We start from the raw sequence: 8,233 nt of genomic DNA, 5'->3' as shown, positions 1-8,233 counted from the left end.
GCGGTTCTGAGTTACTCAACCCCCATCCCCTATTTATATCCAAATGTGTAAATGCATTCGTTGTCAACTTTGCCACTAAGTACCTTATAAAAGTTTGATTTCGTTCATGCCCTTGGTATATTGTTCTATTTGCTAAATATCCAAGTGGCCAGAAAAATATTAACCTACATAATATGGGTGCTTGTGTTTATTTACCACGAATAATACATATGAAAATTACATATGGGGTTGGAAAATATATTGGCAAAACAAATTAATATTCACTACATACCACATATGTTTATTCAATCACTTATTGCTCTTTGCATGTTAGCTTTTAATTAAGCATACATTAGTGTTTTTGAGCTTTAACTTAGTGGCATGAGATGAGTGAATAGTAGATCCAAACTTTTTTATATCGGCGTACTTACAGAAGTATAAGTAATGTAAGCGCACGTTAGTACATGAAATAAAAGAGTTCATGCATATGGCATGCCGTAATATTAGCACGCTCACATGTAACAATTTGAAACTTCTAGGTAAGATTTTATTATAAAAGCACTCGGCTTTGACGGCTAACCACTTGTACGGTTTTACAACTTCCAAAACAGTACTTGTACGGTTATAGGCAAATGAAAAAAATAATAAATTTTAAAAACGCTTTAAATCTATACTTGTTGTCACTCTCTGTCTATGTTTGATTTATAATTTTATTTTAGGGTTAATCTTTACTACTCTGAATAGTATTCTACCTAAGAAATTAGGAATATACTTAACAAAAAAAATTCATGATATAGGTTCTACCTAGTAATTAGGAATATATTTGAAAAAATATTTGAGAAGGCACTTTAACCAACATAGGGGTGTTTTTTGGAAGCTAGGATCAATATCGGTTTTTATTTGAAAATAGAGAAAATTAAGGGCAAATTGCTAATTTGTTTATACTTAACGGGCACTTGTGCAAAATTAGAGATAATTACGAATCCAAAATTTAGATAACACCATTTCCATATATGGACAAAATCGGTTGTAAAGATTTAATACATAAATTGATATAGACCAAGCATAACCGTTACAATAGCAGTCCACATAAACGTTACGCTAGCAGTGCACCTCACATTTCACCTGTTTCCCTTCACCCCAAAACGCATGCAATAGAATGGTCATTTAATGAGTTTCCCATATAAGACAAGTAAATATGGAAATCTAAATTTTTTTTCCAATAACGTAACAAACATGTCACTTTTCAACTGCTGCCCCCTGACCATTTGCTGCCTAGTTGATCTTCAAACATTCGATCTTTTAAACTATATGGCCTTCTCGTACTGGAAAGCTTACCCAGATGAGTGTCGGGAAATTAGTTTACCCTTTCGCACTGGAGGCAATTAGTTTACCCTTTCGCACTGGAGATCAATTAGTTTACCCTCTCGCGCTAGAGAGCAATTAGTTTATCCTCTTGCACTGGAGAGTAGACCCATATGTGTGTCGGGGAATTGGTTTACCTTCTCGCACTGGAGAACAATTAGTTTATCCTTTCACACTGAAGAGGAGACCCATACGGGTGCCGGAGAATTGGTTTACCCTCTCGCACTGGAGAGCAATTAATTTATCTTCTCGCACTGGTAAGCAGACCCATATGGGTGTTGGGGAATTCGTTACCCTCTCGCACTGGAGAGCAAACCCATATGGGTGTTGGGGAATTGGTTTACCCTCTCGCACTGGATAGCAATTAGTTTATCCTCTCGCACTGGAGAGCATGGAAATCATTGTCGTGAGTGCAGCTGAGGAAAGATGGATTGCTGGGACAACCGAAATAATCCTTAGCCTACCCCCGGTTTTTTGTGGTTGGGCTAGTGTGTCTTTCTGGTACTTGGCGCGTCTACACTATGGCGGGGTGCATGTGGTCCACACCTGGCAAACGAGGGAATTTTTCGCATGCTGCCAGTTGAACTTGAGCCGGATTGAGTGACTGCTTGTCTCTGTCCATCATGTTGCCTACTCCGATGTGACGTGGAGGACACTCTTTGCGAGCCTAGCCGCGAATGAATGCTTTGTCTGGAAGGCTGCTCATGTTGATTATCGGAGTGTGGCCCCAACCGTGAGTATATACTTTTCATCAGGCCTAGTCGAGAGTACATGCTTCTCTGCACACTAAAACGGGAGTATACGCTATCTCGAGAGCCTAATCAGAAATGTATACTACCCGAACGTTTGGCTCGTGGCTACTTACCGGGACGCTACTGGAAAGGTTCGTCTGCCCTTATCCTACTTCGGGACACCTCGTCCGGGGCACGTTGGATCTCGATGCTTTGCAAAAGTTGATTCACCAAGGTCGTTTGTTGTGCAAGAATGCTTGTCAACTCTATGGCGAGATAAGTGTTGTTCGCCATTTGGATTGGAAGAGCTTGGAAGGAATGTGCCTCCTTGAGCAGTGGAAGTGTGGTAGGCTTCGAGCACGAGATTTGAATTGGGAAATGTCAAATCCGCGGAGAAACATGGTGAAAATGCCCCCGGCTCGATGGTTAGTTCGGATGGTTGAGATAGTCTTGGGCCGATTTAGGCTGCTTGGAATACCACGGGAGCAGGCTGGGCCATAGGAGTAGGCTGAGCCGCGGGAGCAGGCTAGGCCACGAGAGTAGGTTGCTTGGCGTATGACGCACGCGGGTGCGAGGCTTGGGCTCGGCTTGGCAACGTGTTGAGCTTGCGTTGGGCGTGGCGTGACATGGCTCGGGTCGTGGCCCTAGTGTCGTGAGACGTCTTGCATGGCACGTCTCGGGTCATGGTGGTGACACCATGGACCTCGCCATGGGTGGCCATCGTGGTGGTTCTCGTGGTGGAAACTCATGGTGGTGGTGTCGTTCCACCTATTGTCACATTTAGCCTCGTGGATCGTTGTGGTCCCATCTCTTGAATGTTGAAATTTTCATTTGTTGAATTCTCTAAATTTCTAGCCATTTTACTTCTCTTTTACATTTTATCAAAGAATTTTTGCAAATAAAAAATTCTAATAATAAGAATGTACGAGGAATCTACAAATGAACAAGAAAATAGAAAACCTTAGATGCGAGAGTCTTCTACGAGTGTGGAGTCAACTCTCAATGAAAGTACCAATTTGTGGATGCAAATTTCTTCCTCCTTCATCTTGGACAATATTGCAACTACAAAACAATTAACACCTTCGGGTCAAGGCCAAAAGCCTCACGCGCCCACGATGAATGAGGGGGCTTTGGCCGAAAAACCTCTGATGCCAAAGTTAGAATTTAGAGAGAAAAGTGTTTAGAGAGTTTTTGGAGTTTTGCAAGAGTGTGGACTTAGTCTTTCAAAGAAAATGGAGTCCTATGTATAGAGCATTGGGGTGTAATGGTGATTAATTTGATGATTAATGGATTAATTAGGAATTAATCCATTAATTAGCCTAATTAATTTAATTTATATGGAAGATTTTGAAGGTTATGGAATGATTTCCTTGTAGAGGATATGGAGTAAAAATGGATGAGATAAATTTGAACTTGTTACCTATTTTGGGCACTCTTGACTCGGTTGATGGATGATTCTCCGCTACTCGCGTGTAAGAAACCCGGTGTGTCTCGAGGGTAATTTTGTCCTCTTCACCTAAAAATCCATGTGTCGCCTCTTGATTATTTTTTGGCTCCACAACACCAAATTGAAAAATGCACCCGAACCAAAAACTAGACATGAGAGTATTACGCAAAGTCAATCCACCAAGAGCCAAAGTTTCCATAGCCACGCCTGCAATAAAAGTCACCACAAGTAATAGGAGGAAAGGGAAGGGCGAATGGGGTGTGTAAAACACCCTTATTCTGACGTGAATTGTTCCACACTTCGCCCAATTTTTCCGGTAAGCTGGATTGATAGTGAACTTTGAAGGTTAGGCCTCGTGTCAAGATAGAGCCCAACACTCCGAAATGTAATTCCTGGTTATGAGTTGGAAAAGATGAAGTGCATGAAGAATGAGGTAGGAGAAAAGGGTGTGATGGGGAGGGAGAAGGGGGATGGCGGTGAGCAACAGTTGGTTGAGGAGCGGGTACAAAATTGAGACAAGAGCTCAGAAAGATGAGACAGAGCTCATAAAAAAAAACAGAGAAACAGAGAAGAAAAGGAAGAGAAGAAGGAAAAGCAGAAGAAAGCAAGAGAGAATAAGGACTGCCACCGACCCAAAAGCCAAAGGCTAGGGTCGGTGGCTGAGAAGGGTTTTCTTTTGAAGCTTTTTCAGAGAGAGAGAGAGAGAGAGTTGTGGAAGTTTCGCTTCACTAATTCTTTTTACCATGCTCACAGCTTACACATTAAAAAGAAGTTGTTAACTCATCCGTAACAAGTCATTCGGGATCACCAATTATTATAGAACTCACTCCAAATGTGATTGTCAAAATCAAGAACTACATTTAAAAAATAAAATAAAATAAAATAAAAAAGACACTAGTTAAAAAATTATCACAGAGTTAGACAAAATAGAAAATACACACAAACAATCAAAACTATATGTAATGCAATGACTTCCAAAAACAAAGACAAAACCAAGCTAGAGTTTTACACTAATGTTCCATTTGAAAGGAGGCAAATGCCTTGTCATTCAAATATGTACAAGGTATAAACTCCTTCTAAGACATAAATTGTGTGCATGTAATTTATGTGGTGTCATACACACCAAGTTTACTATAATCACGCGCTACCCCAAAACAAGCTGAATAGTTTGCATGTCAGCCATTTGTTCATGCTCTTTAAAAAGAATGAAGACGACTAATTATAAGTCTAAACTTAAGGTTAATCAAAGTTTATTTCTTTTGGAGTTGTATTTCTTGAGCATTATTGTAATTCATTTCGTTTAAGCAAAATCCATGTCGCTCTTATTTGTCAAGGGCAGCATTGGACTAAATCCAAAAACCATATAAACAACCAGAATCATCCCAATCAATCCCATTATATTAAGCAGCTGGGCTGACGATCCAAATCGGGCTACAAAATTATGAAACCCTAAATAGAAACTCTCTTAACAAGAAAACAAGGCGAAGCGGGCTGCAGTTACGCAGTTTCTCTCTATGTGAACTCCAAATTCTAGATTCATAAGCACCCCCCTAGTTTGAAGTTTCAGAAGCTGCCCCTTGCTCTTGCTCGGGTAGGTGGCAGCCCGCTATTCCTCTTTTTACTTCTCATTCCCTTGTTTCTTCTTTGGCCTTTCTTCCTTTTCCTCTCTTATCATCTCCTCTGCCCCTTCCCCCTCCTTGCATCCACCTCCTCTTCCTTCCCCCTTTCTAGTCTCCTTCCTTCGTTTTCATTATTGGTTATCTCTTTAATTTTATCTCAGTTTTTCCTAAGCTGGATCTCAACTATCCCTGAACTTGTCTCAGATTCAAGCTTCATGCCCCTTATCTAGCCTTTTTGGCTTGCTTTTATTACTTTCTATCTTTTAATTTTCCTTGCTCCCTCCTCCCTAGCTGTGATACTTCATCCCCATCCCACCATGTGCTAAGATCAGTATGCTTCAATAAGAAATTGGATATCATATCCATTGTCCTTCCCCCAATTGGCATGTCGGATCCCCATCAAGGCCAAGTGTTTGGTATGTAAAATACCCCTTTAGCGCCAGTCTCTACACATAAGATATTTTGTTTGTATATATTTGCAGGAGTTCGTGAATGAGACTTTGATATGATGTATACTCTCTCAGGTTCAGAGTTTGGTTTCCTCTGAGAATGTGACGGCGGCGACAGTGTGGTTTATGCTAGTAGAGATTAGGTTTTTTTTGTTGTTTGTTTTTGCAACCTTTGGGCCTAAGCTTGTGTGAGTTTCTTGTTGTATCTTGGACTGCAACTCTCATTTTGTTTTGACCTTTTACTTTATTTGGAATTGTTTACATGGTTTTTTATTTGGGGCCTTGTACTAGTTTTTTTTTTGTTAAATTTATTTTTAACGTAGTAAAAAAATATCTAACTTGACAAAAAAAAAAATGAAACTGTTTCTTGGTACCTTGCAGAAAAATAATAAGAGTAAGTGCCTTGTGTGCTAAATGCGTGCCGACCTTTGTGTTCTGGACATTTTAGCCCTCACCATCACCCGCTCGTTAGTCTACAACGTTACAAACTAGAAACCGCGTGAACAGACTCGGAACACATCACTTTATTGCTTTCCTGACAACAAAAGAAGAAAAGTAAAATGACAACAAAATCAATGTGCGCAATTCCAGCGTATTTTTTTCTGTCGCGGCCCCATCTTTTGGACAATTATTTTTCTGGGCAGCCAATGGAAATCCAACACGGTGTCTACACGGGCAAGTTTAGGTCAAAAGATTTCTGTCGTGTTCCCAGTTGGAACGAAAGATTCTTTCACCAAATTCACCAAATTCATCTATCCAGATTATGAAAATTTGATCCAACAATTATAAACAGGAAGGTTTTATAAATTATACTAACTTTAATCGTTAAATTAAATTTCAATAACTCGAATGAGTAGATTTGGTAGACTTGGTGGAGAGGATCCAGAGAGATCCTTTCCAGTTGGAACATCGAAGTTTTGGAGATGCTTTGCTCACTCTGAGATTTAAACGCGTGGTATCAAAGATGGTGGAAGGATGACGATGAGGTATCGGATGCCAAAGCTTCTGGTCCTGGTCAAGTATGACATCTGTTTTTGACTACCCATCATCAAACACGCCACTCAAATGTTTATATAATTGGAATTGAATCCGCTCTGGAACTTAATGTTCCAAGCATAAAGGATTAACTAATTTGGATCACACAAATTAAATTTAACGGTTTTTATTAACTTATTTTTCCGACCTATTACATACAAATCAACAATTCTGATTTTTTTACACACCAATCAACGATTTAGATGGATTGATCATTAGGCTCCGAACACTAAGGTCCGGAGCATATCCAATTCCTATATATTTAACCATATATGATTAGGGATTATGTAACAGAAATTGATGAGTGTGAAATTAATATCATATATGGTGTTACTAATTTATAGGCATAGTATTGTGAGTGGACGATCTGAATGATGTTTTAAACAAATATTCCAAAAGAAACTCACAACACTGCAGTGTAACAATGTGGCAATACCATCAATATAAAAATCATATCATATTCCATCTTTGCCAAAAGAACATGGGGTATAATACAACGATGTTTGAATCTTACAACAACGGCTAGTTTTGTCCCAGTCAACTGCCAAAGGTGAGTTGGTATGTATCATCACCCAAAGTCAAAAGTTAACATTTCAATTTCTCAGCAGCTAGAGATGCTTCTCTATGCATTGCACTTGATTCTACCTTGAGCTTTTTGATTCAAACAACGGCTCTGAGAACTTGCTATGGCGTATTTTTTTCTTTACCTGATAATAAGAGACAAGAGATAAAAAGAACAGTGATATTATATCCACAGAGAGCTTAAGGGGAGAGATCCCCATTTTTTTCAAAAAATTGGGATTAGGTGTGGGGCCCACTTCACATCTAATTTCAACGATCCGAACCGTCTATTTTGTTAGTCTCGATTCATAGATCATCCTTGCAAAATATTAGCTAAATTGGAAATATTTAAGACATCTAATTGGGTTCAAGGAAATAAACGAATACTTTGTTATATAAGAAAATATGAAATTTGATATTGATAATTAAATAGGCAAATGGTTTCGGATTGAATTGAATTTTTGCAAGGATGATCTATGAATCGAGACTAACAAAACAGACGGTCCGGATCGTTGAAATTTGATGTGAAGTGGGCTCCACACCTAATCCCAATTTTTTTCAAAAAATGGGGATCCCTCCCCTTAAGCTCTCTGATTATATCCATTCTAACTGTCTGATAAATTTTTTTCTATCATCTATATGGTAATATGACCAAATAGATAATTTGTTTTAGGGTTTGTTGTTTTCAGGTTCTGAAAGTGCAATAAAAAGATCAAATTCATCTTAACAATTAGCTTACATCAAGAAAATTCAACATAATTAGCAGTAAATAAAAATAATAAGGATAAAGAAAGTGGAACTAAATTTAAAAACAAAATTTATAAATTAAATAATATGTCTTATATTTATCAAAATTTAAGTAATAAACAAATCATCAACTTACATGTCTTTTACTTTTAAATTTTCATTAGATTCATTTCCCAAATCACAAACAAAAGTGATATTTGTCCAACTACGTGTCGCAATCCCATTCGTCCCTTATCTTCTTATGTCCTATCCCTTTCCCCTTATGTCCTATCCCTTTCCCCACTATAAATACGACTACCA

General features: G+C 38.7%; 1 long non-coding RNA gene across 1 annotated transcript; it reads left to right on the top strand.

The window, feature by feature from the left end:
• The first annotated feature begins 4,827 nt into the window (after positions 1–4,827).
• On the top strand, positions 4,828–5,863 carry LOC126629976 (uncharacterized). Its single transcript, XR_007625913.1, has 2 exons — positions 4,828–5,557; positions 5,666–5,863. It is a non-coding gene; the product is annotated as an uncharacterized LOC126629976 (long non-coding RNA).
• The last annotated feature ends 2,370 nt before the right edge of the window (positions 5,864–8,233 follow it).

This window comes from Malus sylvestris, chromosome 7 (assembly GCF_916048215.2).
Source record: "Malus sylvestris chromosome 7, drMalSylv7.2, whole genome shotgun sequence".
Taxonomy (NCBI): Eukaryota; Viridiplantae; Streptophyta; class Magnoliopsida; order Rosales; family Rosaceae; genus Malus; species Malus sylvestris.
The sequence above is the reverse complement of the archived record's forward strand: the minus strand, read 5'-3'. Positions and strand labels throughout refer to the sequence as shown.